The following is a 13,896-nucleotide window of genomic DNA, read 5'->3' on the forward strand; positions in this document are numbered from 1 at the left end:
TGGTTGGTGAAAGCCTAATTACTGGCTTATAAAAGATGTTGATAGTAATGTAGCATCTGAATGGAAATAATTAGCATGTTTGTCTTGCTACTTAAGTTATTTATTCTCTAATCAGCTGCCCTGAAACCTCCTTGTCCTACAGATGCATGTGCTTACCTGAGGTTTCCAGGTATTAGTATTAGCAGCATTAATATTGTTGTTAATTAAGCTTGGCAGCTCATGAACTAGAGAGTGGAAGTATGGAATAGAGAGACAGGAAAAATACTGCGAAAATGAATTGAAGTGAATGTTGTTGGCTACTCGAGTCCATTTGTGAACTTATATTCATGTCAACTTCTCCTTTGTTTTGTATTGTCTTTGGCAGAGAAAATGTGATTAGATAATCCATACTTAAGAGTGTGATTTCTTTTTGAAAGAGAGAATTAATGGAAAGAGTCAGAAAATGACAAAAAAAAAGTCACTTGGTATGAAATGCCAAACAATCCATGTCTTGAGATAGGTTTTGATGAGAGTCCATGCAGTGTCGTTGGGATTACTATAGGTAGGCTTGGTGATGTGGAAGTGTATTTGCATGGGCTTTTGTTTTTGTTCTGTTAACAGCAGCTTTGAAACATAGCAGAGGAAGAAAAAACTTCTTTACAGGAGTTTAAAAGTTTAGGCTTGATGCATGTATTTGTTTCTTAATAGTAGATGGGGCTCTGTTGCAAGCACAAGTATTGCTTGCATAAAGTATTCTGCTTTCTCTCTTAAATACTTTAGGACAACCATAAACTTTAATCAGTCACTTTAATTGATAGATTCCTTCAGTTCTTTTTGTTACTGAATAATTAAATCTATCTTCATTTAAAAAAACAAACAAAAAAAACACCTGAAACTCAAAAGCTGTGAATGTTTTTACTCTGTTCCATCCCTTGGCAATTGCTTTTCCTCTGAATCTGTCACAAGAGAAAATTCCTCTGATGATTCTCCTTAAGTTTTATGGTCCTTGCAAGCATTCACCTTTCCCAGTGGTCTTTCTCCTATTGGTCTTTCACACTCAAATCCAGTGAGAGAAGAGCGCTCTTACTTTCATATTGGGTTTTGGTCTTTGCGTTCTTTTCTGTGAGATTTCTTAGCAGGAATATTGGAAGTCATGAGGATCCTGCATGATATCCAAGGGGCTGGCAAGGACTCAGACCCATCTGCTTGGGTTTTGGAAATCTAAGTAATTCTTGTAAGATTCAAGCAGATTTGAGTGTTGCTCTTTGGGGTTGTGGAGTATTCCTACTGATTGCACTGAAGAGCCAATATTGACTCTTAAAAGGAATCAATCAAACAACCCAGTGTCTTGGTATGTGGTTTACTGGCTGAGATGTTTTGTAGTTACCTCATAGCTCCAATGTTCCTCCTTTCAGATGAATTCTCTTTTGATTCTCTTTTTTTTCTGCTGTATTTTCTGGTACAGCTCTTGGATGATATAGGTGAATTTCTGGTTCTTCAGTAATGCTGAACACAATGCTGAATTCAGGTTCACTGTAGCATTGCCTGCAATCAGAAAGCTGATAGTGACAGACTTGCATGCACTTAGCATTGATTACATTATTCTAGCTAGTCTAAGCATGAACATTTGTGTTAATTTGCTTTCCTTTGTCTACGGAAAGACCTGTAAACCTTGTTTTCTCTAAGGATTTTTAAAAATATTTTTTTAAAAAAGCAACCTAGGGAGACTTAATAAAGGTTGAGATTTAATAGCATTTACAGTGACTTATTTGATTTGGATCTACCTCAGACTGAAGCGTGGTCAGCTTTGGGCTGGCAGAGAGGTGCAGTTCTGTGTGATCAGTCATGTGGATGAGAGGGATTTTTTTTTTCTTCCTTCCCAAACATATCTAAAGAAAGCGCAAGGGTTTTAATGCTAGCTCTGTAATCCGCTCTTCCTTTATATAAATGTAGAGGGAAGAAAGCTGTTGCTATAATACAAAGAGTAACTTCAGTTGTGAGGTAAATAAGTAACATTGGCATAGTATACAGCTCAGTGACTCAGTTCTTCAGCAAGTAAATGCCTACTCTTAATTGTATGCCTGGTAGCTATGAGATTCTGGCTGCAAAAACATCTACTTGCATCTTACTCTCAACAGGTCATGGCACTAAACCAACCTTTCAAAAGTAATTAGGGATCTCTTCCTTTCAATGTGCGTGTGATAACGTGGAGCTGTTTTGCTCTGTTTGTCCCTGCCTGCTTATGCTGCAGTGGACTGCTTGAAGTCTCATCACATGTTTGGTGAACACAAATAACCTTTGTGTAATGTTTAGCTTTTTTTGGTATAGAATTATATTAAATATCGATGGTGGGGGACTTTTCTTGTTTGATGATGGTTGTTCAGGGAAAACAGAAGGAGCGTTAAGCAGTGTTTCTTGAAGATCTGGACTCCCTCTTTCCCCCTACATTCCTCTTGGAGTTCTAGATGTTGAACTTTATTCTCGTGTCTACAAGCCTGAAGTAGAATCTTGATCCTATTCAAGTTGATGAGGTTTTTGTTATTGGCTGAATAAAAGCTAGGATGTAATGCCTTGTGATCATCAGTGCACCAGACTTGATTCCTATTGAGAAAAGCATGTATTTATCGCTGCTGGTTCCAATGTCAGCAACCTTCCTTCCTGCCTTCAAAGTCCCATCATGCAGCAAAAATAAGTACCTAAATACATTAGTTGAGGGAAGTTGGGAAATAAGTGCATCCTCTAGCGGATCTCAAAGTGTTTGTCTTTCCTTATCAGACCCATAATGATAGTGCAGCGATGGCAGCTTAATGATAGCAGCCCCAATGACGCCGTTCAATGCCAAAGAGGTGAAGATTGCACATTTTATTTTGGAAAATAATTATGCAGCTAATTACAGCACTTGACTTTCGTCCTTCCCTTCCCTGTGTTCTTGGGGAAGCTGGTTAGCTCAGCTTGCAAAAGACTGCGTCAGTTTTTCTAAAAGGTCAAAAGACTCTTGTATTATGATTTGTAATTGCTGGTAATGGTGAATAAAGTAAATACTGCACAATTTTGGATCATTTAACACACTGCTTAACTTCTATATTACTGGTTCTATTCTATTGTGCGTCTGAGTACATGCTTAGCTGAGTAGTTGTGTGAGGGAGAATAAACTAGAAATAGGGATCTGAATTCTTGTGGAAATTCTTATGAGTAATCTTGAATACAATTTCTGAATGTAGTGATCAGACCTAATAATATGGAACAATCTGTTTTAGGAGGCTTTTAAAGTATCCAACTGTCTACTGAAGACATGAGTGTATTTCAGTTGAAAGCAACTGCAGTGCCATTTCAAAAGTATTGTAGTGGAAAAATCTTAGTAGATTTTGACCCTGTATGGCTTTGAAACCTCAGCTGGCTTGCAGTGAGAATATGCTCATATTTACATATGCAAGCTCTAATACATGTTTTATAAAGCTTTCTTCTTTTTTCTTACCCTCCTCCAAAAATAGCTATAGAGATGGACCACCCCAGCCCCCCCTTACACCATTATTCTCGGGGAGCCAAATACAGTTTCCATCCTTTATCCTTTGGTCAACTGTTCAGTCCCAGGTTGTATAATTGTTCTGCCTTCAGACTGCAGCATGTTCCTTCGCAGTTTAGGTCGGCTGTAAGTCTTGATTCAGTCTGATTCATTTCAATTTGCATAATCTCTTTAGCCCTCTGTATTTCATTTAGACACCAAAGATTTAGTTTCGTTACAGCCGTGTGTCATTTATCATTTACTTGTCTTCTTTCAGAGTTTGATTTAATCCCCTTGGTTTACTTTAAGAGACAGATCTCTTATCTGCGTGGTGCTCTATTCTGCTGTGATTTTGAAGCTCTTGTATATTCTATCTTGATCTTCCTTATTGTGATATTTATACCATACCTGGAGATAAAGCTCCTCATCTACAATTTAAAAAAAAAAAAAAAAAAAAAAAATTGAACAAGTGGCCGGAAAATATACACAGGGACACTTGTGTTCTGAGGATGTTTTCTTTCCAGTGCTTTTTCTTACAATTGCCAAGCCACTGTTTCCTTATAGGTTGTCAATATGAAGTTGTTGATTGGAATCCAGGATTACATCGAACCTTGTTACTGGATAACTATGTGAGAGGAGGTATGTCAGTTTTCAGTTCCCTCGTCTCTTATATTTCTCTTTTCTTTTTGTTGAAAATCTTTTCGAATACAGCTTGCAGCAGCTGTGTGCTGTAATTGAGCATACAGCAGAGTTGTATCCAGCTATGTGCTAATGCCAAAGTCCTTCAACAAGAGGTAAATTTCAACATTTTCACACAGTATTTTTCTCTGGGCGAATCCTTCTGATTATTTTTGCTTTCCCTATTCTGACCTGGCAAATAGATTATTGGGCAAAATTCTCTTTGGAATGGATACAGTACTGATATGTAGAACTTCTGTGATAATGAGGTTTTATTTATACTTCTAATTTTTGCTGTAAAATACAGGGCATGAAGGGCAGCATTGGAGTGATGTTCTTCTGTAATTAGTGGACTTTCCACACAATTTCTGACTTAAATAGTTTTCTGTACCTCACCTCCACATCTTGAGGCTGTGATTGATGAGACTGCAATGTGAGTGCTCCCACTTGTGATACTGCCTGATGCTCAGTGTGGAGGAAAAGCAATGAGAGGGGAGAACATTTACAGAACAGTGTGGGATCTTAGTACATCTTCTGAAACAGTGGTTCAGAAACTTCAGCAAGCAGAGGTGGCGTCTCATAAAATAACCCTGCAATTGCTCACAGTCAATGCTGTGAATGAATCTGTCCTTCAGGAGTTCCTCCAATCTCTCTTTAAGTCTGTGTAGCTCAAATATTTGCAAGGCTGCATTAAAAATCATTTGTTTTATGGTTTCAGAGCATTCTGTGGTCTCTGGAGGTTGATGTTCTTGGGGATGCCCAAGGTCAGTCTGGATGGGGCTTTGAGCACCTGACCGAGCTACAGATCTACATCCCTGTTCATTGCTGGAGAGTTGGGCTAGATAGCCTTTAAGGGTCCCTTCCAGCTGAAATGATTTTTATGATTGTATGTTGTAAACTTCTTTGCAGTTACAAGGACTGAAATTCTCCTGTTTTCCATTTCCTATGCAAAGAACTCTGGAACTTAGGCAGTAGAATAACAAGGGGTTGGTAACGCTAGAGTAAGAAAATGAACTCTTTACGTTCTTATGTAATTCTGTTGTAAATCATAGTAACAACCATATCTACCATATTCTTAAACAGCTACTGGAATGCCTCTCCTACTTGTGGTGGATCAATCTGATGCCTTTGCTCTCGTTTACATATATTTGGTGAAGATCTGTATTCTCCAACAGTAATTTATTGGAGGAAAACGAGCCTGGCTGGCTTTGCATGGGGATTTGAAGATAGCATATTGAAGTCTTCCCAAAAGAAAGAGGCTTCTACAGTGTGGGAAGAAGTGGGCCATTCTCTGTGTCTGTAACATTAGACCAAGAAGTATGGTCTAAGCTGCCCCAAGGGAGGGTTGGTGCAGAGGCTGGGAGCAGCTCTGCATCTTTAAGACTAGCTGGAACATACTGTGATTGTACACAGGCATGATGGATATAACAATAATTATTATTTTCTTCAGTGTTTTTAAGTAGAAAAGAATCAGTAGCCTATAAAGGCAATCTCTTTAAGATCAGTAGTCAAGGAGACAAGTTAATAACGTTTTGTTGCTAATAATTTAGTATTTCCTAGTGTACATCCAGCCTGGATGCTTTCCATTTTGAACTGCCAAAGCAGCTTGTTCTTGCAGGATGTCATAGGCTGGTGAGCATTTAGAGGTGTGAACATCTCAAAAGCAGACACTTGCTTTGTCACCGTCAGAGTACACATCCTCTGTACAAAGCTGATGGTGTAGTTACAATTTCTTCAGGATAATTGGTACAGCATGCTTAATCTGCCAGGTACTAGCCTGATTTATCTTTGACGGTGTTTTCCTGTTTCTACTGCAAACAGTTGAGTTTTTGCTCCTTGATATGGGTGGCTGGAGCAATTTTGTAGACAAGAGAATCTATCTAGCTCCTATCTCTAGTGTTGTTTGATAGGTTATTTTTTTTTTAAGCTACCTCATGTCATTGGGTTGGGATACAGGTGGAAGGCTGTTGGTAACAGTTCACCCATTTCATAGTGCCATAATGGCACCTTGTGTAGGTGTAGCTGGGTGAAAGTGTTCTGTTCAGGTACTGAGCAACAGGACTGACACCTGTAGGTGACTTGTTTCTGTGTGAAGAATCACAACATAGGCAAGGTGCTACTTGTAGGCCTGAAGTTGGTGATGTTGGTTCAGCCAGAGCAAAACTCCTGTACTGCAGTGGTGGGATGCTGGTGGCATTTCAGTGTTTACTTTGAGTATATGCACCTGGCCCAAGTAACTAGGTGATTGCTGGCGAAACTGTGAAAAAGCTCAAGTCATCCCCTTTGTGGAGAAAGAGTACAAAGTCCATTTATTTCTGAATACTATTTGCCTTTTCAAAATCTGGTTCTGTTAAGACCACGGTGGCGCCTAGCTGTTGTGCTGGTCCTTTGAGGCTGAATTTCAGAACAAGTAACTGCAAAGAAAACGTGTGTCAGATCACTCCAAAAACCTTTCTCCTGATTGTTTTGTGCAGCCACAATGGAAGTTTTTTAAGCTTTTTTTGTTTTGTTTTGTTAGGTTTATCTAGTTTCAGCAGGAGGAAGATGAATACGGGGTAGTGTTGAAAAGATCATTTCATTCTTTCATGTGAACTTATGTTAAACCATCTCGCTTAAGAGAATAAATGATGTGTCATAACCTGAACCCATACAGGATGTGGACAGAATGCTAATGATCTTCTTGCGTTGTTTTTCAGTTGTGTTGCATGAACTCAAAGCACTGATGAGCTCTCTGACTCTACGATAAAAATGAAATGTTATGCTGCAAAGCCTCACTCCCAGAGATAACCTTCTTAACTGGCCTACTGCTCTACCTGTAACTGAGTCATAGATGTGGATGAAGTGGTTGAACTCATCTATTTCATGTTTGTCACTGTGTCTATGCTTACTACTCCCCTGGAAGCGATGTATTTCTTCATGCTGTGCCTGCAGGAATTAACCTTGGAAATAATTTGTAACACGTGGCCATGTCTTTGGCAGTTCTGACAAAAGGCAAAGCAGTTCCATGTGCTTTTCCACAGCAATCAGAAGCATATCTTTGTTACAAATAAAAAAAAAAGTAAACGAGTTTAAGTGGCAGAAATTCTGTAATGTGCAAATAAAACAAAAGCTTCCCATTTTGCTCTACAGCATGGCACTTCATGTGTTAAAGCAACTATTAACAACTTCATTCAAGTTCTTGGGCATGGCAGTTTGTCTAGGTCAAACTTTATTTTTTAGTTTAACTCCCCATCATCTGCTGCAAGTCTGCACTGGTATTCTATCTAGGCTCTGTTTAATATGCACCAGAATTATTGTATTTGATATATATCAATTTTAAATCTGTTTCAACACAACCTTGAATGCCTTTCTGGCTGTATATCACTTCATCAGTCTAGCTTAACTAGAGCTGCTTTTTCATTTTTTATTACCCCTATAAAATCTAGGAATGGAACACTTCGATTTTTCTAGCAGTAATTTTTATTACTTTTAGCCTTTTTTTAAAGTACTTGTCAGTGAGATACAGTACTCTGTACAGAGTATATTTTTTAGCTATGCATTATATTTTTATTTCAATTTACTTTAGACAGAATGTATAGCATACATCTAAATAATACCTACAGTAGTTCAAACAAGTGTATTATGAACGTAATTAGAATGGATATAAACTTGGTTCATCCACCAAGATTCAGATGCCTGCCTCTGCTCATAGTCCCTTACAAGTAAGGCTTGAAAAGATAACTCATGTTGTAGTTTTAATGCTGCACATAAAATCATATTGCAACACAGGGGTGGGGAAATTAATTTATAGCCATTTTTATGTTTATTTTAATTTTTAAGTTTTGCTAGATTGTTCCCTGGAGTGTGTTGGTGTGCTACTTTTTATTTTATCCTCTAAGAATGTAGAAATTGCCATGTTAGATCACACTAGTGATCCATCTAGCCAGATCGTCTGCCTTAACACAAATGTGTGCTAAGTGAGACTAACAGAAGGCCTCTATAGAAACAACTTTGATCAAAAGATCTCTGTGATGGAAAAACCTAACTTAGTTCCCATTAATTTTCCTTCAAACTGAGCCCCTAAGTACTCAATTTCAAATCCTTTGGTATGAAATTAGGCTTCTATTGGTTGATCTCTGTTTTGTCTGATTGTAATAGCTTCTGCTATGGAGCACTGTCTGTCCTTCTGTTCTATACCTCCTGTGGTCAATTATTTAAATAATAACAATAAGAAATTGCAGAATCGTAAAGTATCTTGTGGTGGGAAGGACCCACTGAGGTCTTTGAGTCCAACCTATGGCTCACTCTGACTCCTGGTTCTAAGTAACACTAAATGTGTCATTTTGATTGATTGAAGATTTCTGCCTTTAATGCGTTGAAGTTGCTTGTATTCAGAAGTTAATGCTCTCCTTGCAACTTCTGTGCCTCTCCCATGAATAATGCTAAGCAAGAACCTGTGTAGCAAGAGGTGAATGTTTCTGTAAGAAAACAGAACTGTGACCAGTTATGTCTAAGCAGCAAGTGCCCTCCAGATCCTCATCTTCTTAATGAATGTGAATACTACATTGAATGTGAATTTTAAATATTACCTGAAATAATACAATGTGATGGGAGAACAGGAATGTTTCTCTAATTAGAGCTTTTGAATGACATTGGAAGAGGGCTCTGGGTTAAATAACTTTTCTTTGGGCTGAATTAGCATAGATTTAATGGCAGTGATTTTATGCAATTGTGAGATGAGTAGTTTAATGCATGTGGCAGTGAGAGGGATTTTCTTTCACTGGCAGCACTGAGTAACCCCCTGTAATCCTTTTCTTTAGCTTTCGTGCCTGTCCAGGCTTCAATAATAGACCAAAGAAATCAGGAGTCTGTGGAACACCTTTGGCTTGAGGAGAGGTAGAATGAGATGCTATCCTAGCGTATGTATGGTTCAGAATCATTAAAAAGACTAATAGCTGGTCTGGAAGGCTAAGTTCACATTCCCACTGATAGGGATAATTATGAAGGTCCTCATGCAAATTGTTTATTTTCTGTTTATTCCATAGAAAGTGTGCTGTGATGCATGTCAGGAATAAACAACTGTTCCTGAAAGTTCACACAGCTGAAGTGGGATGCCCAGCAGCTGTTAAGACAGGTAAAGAACAGATAGCATGTAACTGAATTAATGAGATCAGAGTATCAAAATCCTAATTTGTAGATGATGAAGGCTCAGTTTCTTGATGACATACAGTGAAGAGAACGTTAACCTCAGAGGATTGATACTAGTACCTCTAATCTGAGCAAAGAGTGAGTGGGGTAAGTGGAGGTCTCCAAAATTCACAGGAGTGTTGGGAATGTATTACTGTAGGAGTGGAGGCTGGCAGAGATTTCAGGTATACATAATAAAGCTCAAACTCCCCAAGTTTAAATAAAATACTGTGTTTTATTAAAACATTGGAGAAGAAAGGCTGCTCAGGAGGTGCATTGAAGCTGTTGTTAGCTGCCAGCTCAGAGGACGAACAGAAGACATGCTTTGATTATCACATCAGACTTCAGATGTTTCTCACTGCTTGTTTAGCCTTATTCTTAAGGATCAAAAGAGCCTGTTCACACAAGGGTTTGTTTATTTACAAGGCTTATACTTGTTAAGTGACAGTTTAAAAGGAATTAAGTAGGCCTCCAACATTGATAGTCTTGCATTAAAGGGAGTATTAAATGCTGACCTTGGATTCAGTTGAAGGCCTTCTTTTCCTTTCCCTCCTATCCACTTAGCCTGGAGAAGGGACAGAAGTTTAAATGTGCCAGAGTTGATACTTGTCATGCAATTACAGGGATGACTGAAACACAGTCCTCAGTGAAAATGAGTATGGATGTTCTAAGGGATGATTGTAGACTACTGTGATCCCTGGGAGATGCGCTCATGGCAGCAGGATGAGAGCTCTTGTGCATGAGGGATTTGCATGAGGGATTTGCATGAATCTCTTCTGGACTTTGCATTCAGCTCCTGAAAACATTGACAGCTCTTCCATTCACCTGAAAAGAAGTGGAATGGGGAATGACTTTATCAGGAAGCACCTTTAAAATAGTTCCAATGGAAAAAACTCACCTGTGGAAACAAGGAAAGAAAAGAGTATAATGGGACAAATGATTGAGGTCACAGTGTAACATAAAATACCGCAGTGAGCAGGCCAAGCTGGAGGAGGCTCTGTTGAACCAGGGACTTGCTAAGGGGAATAAAGACAGTTGCTGCTAGCTGAGCATCTCTGAAAATGTCCTCTTGACAAGGGCAGCACAGATTGTCGATAAGCAGCTAAAATGGAAAGTGACTTGTTTAACATAAGTGAAGGGTTAATGTACTATGGATATGTTGGCTAATCTTATTCTGGTCTGTATTTTGGACTTTCTTTTTTTTTGTGGTGAGAGCAGTTCTGCAGGGCACAAGGTTTGAAATTGAAGTATCTCAGGATATGCTGGTGTTGGTCTGGAATGGAGAAGTTGTGTGAATTCCAAATCTGCCTTAATTCAATTACGTTATGGTACACTGTGCCCTATCTTTATATAGTAGAATGTATCAGTATAAACAAACAAAATGATTTCACAAAATGTTTTTGATGTCAGTTGAAATACTTCATTTTTCTTTTTGTCCGGAGTTTCTTTTTTCCACTTTCAACATTTCATCCTGATTAGGATGAAAATACACTTTGACACGACTGTAAAAGAAAATCTTATTTGGCCATTACTTCTGACTGGCTTGGTGTAGTACCTGCTTACTGCAATACAGCTGTGTGAAAAGGTCACATTGGAAACGTCTCGTATGATGAAACAATATGTGAAGGGGAACTCCTCAGGGGAGCAGATGACATTAATGGGAAATGTAGAATGCTGCATTAATATGTTGGATTTCTTGTGTTGGGGGGTGGGCTGGAGTTATGTTATTCATTTTTTAGGTATGAGCGACTGCAAAATATCCCTCCTAGCAAATTCTTGATTATTCGTGGTTTTAGCCTACAAAACAAAGGGGAAAGGAAATGCTTGCTGAAGATTAATAGGAAACTTTCTAAGCTTTAATTAAACACAAGACAGTGGAAGATAAAGTCAAAAATTGCAAGGAGTATTGTGGTGTGTTATTATCATTGTCTCATACTTGAAATGAACGGTGCTTACTTGTACTGCTTGAAATACCATTCCATGGATGCTCCTTCTAATTAGCAGAGGAAATCTCTTCTTGTGCTTGACACTGTAGCTACGTGAAGTATAATGGAAGGACAGCACCTCCTTGGAACTGAGATCTGTATTTTTCACATGCAAACAATGAAATGATCAGACACAAGCAGGGAGACCTTGAGATGGCCCAAATCTAGTAGTAATTGATTCTCCACCCTGTTCTGGCTTTTACAAGGATGTAACTCTCTTGATAGAGATGATTTTTTTTTTTTTTTTTCTTTTTTTCCAAAATGTAGTGACAGAATTGGATCAGCTCTCTTCTCCATTTGTTCTTGTTTGTTTAACACTTTGCTCTTAACTGTCCAGGTTCTTGCTATATATTTTTGCAAATTAGCAAGACATCTTCACTAAAGCCTGAGCAGCAGTTCTGAGCTGTACATGGAGTACCAGCCCTGAAGGTTTTTGGGATGTTAAGATGAAATCTCTTGATTCCATCTGGTTATCTTAGTAATATCTGGTAGATTAAGGTGTGGAAGGTTAGCTGCCTTCTAATTCATGTGTAATTGTCTAATCTCTGCAATGAGTTACTTGGGCAGGCATATAACTTGGTTGGAAATTTGGCGGCGATACCGTGCACATCTTCTAAAAATTAGGCACAATGATATTTGTCTTCTATAACATCTTCATCATGTCATTCACAGGAGAAAAGGTGTTTTTTTGCAGTTGGCAACTCCAGGTGCCGTACGACCTTCTGTTGCTTCTCTGTGATTTCAGCCTTTGTGGGTTGAAATGAAAATAGAATGGTTAGCCTGCAACAAACCTCCTACCCTGGCTAAAAGAGCTCTGTCACTGCGGTTTCTCATTGAGAACATCGGGCATCAGTCATCATCAGCATGTGCCTGGAAAGCAGTAAGTTATTCTGTTAACTACATAGTGTTAGTGCTGAAACTTTTATGGATAAATTACAAAAAAAAAAAATAGTTTTCCTACCTTATTTCTTACATTATACAAAGTGCTGCTTTCATTAAATCCTGGTCTTAGGTGGTGTAAGTTTTCTTAGGGATAAGTGTTTGAATGCCAAAGTTCTTCTATCTCTCTAAATTAGTATACTAACATAACACTTTGCTTGGATAATCCCTTCTGTTTTTCTAATGCGTTTTTGCCAAAATGATGTCAGTGCATGCATTCCTGAATAATTGTTCTTTCACATGCTTCTATTGCAAAGGGACGTGCTTTACTTCTTTGGGATAATTACTGGTTTAATGGCAATTTTTTAAAGATAATTTTCATAGATAAGTTTCTCCAGGTCATTCTATCCGGAGTGTAATTGGTAGTGATGTCCCTGTTTGGATCTTTTAAAATACTCAAATAGTCATCACAAGCTATTGGGAATGTTGAGAGATTTCACCTGTAGTGGAATTCCTGCTTATTTAAACCAAGACCATTGTCTGATTTAGCAGAACGATTTTTGGTTCTACTATTAAAAGAAAGACTGAAAAGTGAAAGTTAGGAGAAACAGAAAATACTCTAGGGATTAACCAAAGAGCTGCTGCTTATATGCTGCATCTTGTTGGTTAAGAGATGCAGCTTCTATCACATTGTGATCTTGGCTTCTGCCTGGGTTCTCATCTGATACCACCATATGAAACATATATACAAATGAGCCTTTGGCAGCTAGTAACTCTGAGCTTTAAGTTGTCTGCATGCAGATGAATGTGATGTTCAAATAACAGGAGGAGTCCATTGGCTCTGTAATTATAGAATTGCAAGAAGTTTTCTGGGTTGCTTACCTGCTGGGACAAGGATGGTTGTCATGAGTGTGACACCTGTATGGAATACTTCTGGAAAGAATACTGAGAAACAAAGCTTTCTGATGTTCTTTTGTTTTGAATCTGTTCTTCCCATTACAGGAACTCACAGGGCATTTGTACTTACGCTGCATTTTAATATAAATATTTTAGAGTCACTGTCCTTGGAGATGCTCAAAAAATGTTTAAGTGTTGTACTAAGGGATGTGGTTTAGTGGGGAAACATTGGTGTAAGTTCATGGTTGGACTGGATGATCTTGGAGACCTTTTCCAGCATTAGTGATTCTTTGATTCTGTATAATGCAAAGGAGCCATGGGAGTCTCCCTCTGCAGTGCATGTACTTTTTGAAGCCTTCAGATCTTTGTTCCGGATAACACTGCTAATAATCTTATGGAAGATCTGAGTTTCAGGCTATTCTTTCTTCCTCTGACAGGAGTAGTGGCTCTCCTATGTCTTGCCCTCAAAAGCTGTAGGTCAGCATCTTAATTTGCAGAGCAAATGTTAATCTGAAAATGTACATGGGAAATGTCGCAGTTTCTCTTTGGAACTTCAGCAGTTGTTATATTTCAGGCACTTGTGATGATGCAGGCACAGCACTGTGGGATTAGAAGTGGCAGAAGTGAGTCTCTGCAACTCAGACAATTTCTACTTTTTATGACATGGGGAGTGTGAGTGAGTTTTGTCAATGTCAAGTGTGCTGCTCATTCTCAGCTTTCTGGTTGCACGTTATATAACCTCTGTTTATCAGAATGTTCCTTTTAGCTGTAATGAAGGATGTTATTTGAGATGATAATACCTCTGTATGT

The 13,896-nt window shown here is 38.5% G+C and overlaps 2 protein-coding genes across 4 annotated transcripts in view; one reads left to right on the forward strand and one right to left on the reverse strand.

Annotated features, from left to right (window-relative positions):
- The window catches only part of ANXA4 (annexin A4), a 493,965-nt gene that overhangs the window by 452,987 nt on the left and 27,082 nt on the right, over nt 1–13,896 (reverse strand). The gene's annotated exons all lie outside the window — the stretch shown is intronic.
- The window catches only part of LRRTM4 (leucine rich repeat transmembrane neuronal 4), a 433,443-nt gene that overhangs the window by 139,942 nt on the left and 279,605 nt on the right, over nt 1–13,896 (forward strand). The window contains exons 2-3 of one of the 3 annotated variants that reach the window (XR_007373424.1): nt 4,046–4,120; nt 6,856–7,287. The exons of the other annotated variants lie outside the window; for them this stretch is intronic. The gene's annotated coding sequence lies outside the window, so the exon portion shown is untranslated. Of the gene's footprint in view, nt 1–4,045; nt 4,121–6,855; nt 7,288–13,896 lie in introns of those variants that run through there. 3 annotated transcript variants of the gene reach the window in all.

The sequence above is a fragment of the Lagopus muta genome, chromosome 27 (assembly GCF_023343835.1).
Source record: "Lagopus muta isolate bLagMut1 chromosome 27, bLagMut1 primary, whole genome shotgun sequence".
In the NCBI taxonomy this organism is placed as follows: domain Eukaryota; kingdom Metazoa; phylum Chordata; class Aves; order Galliformes; family Phasianidae; genus Lagopus; species Lagopus muta.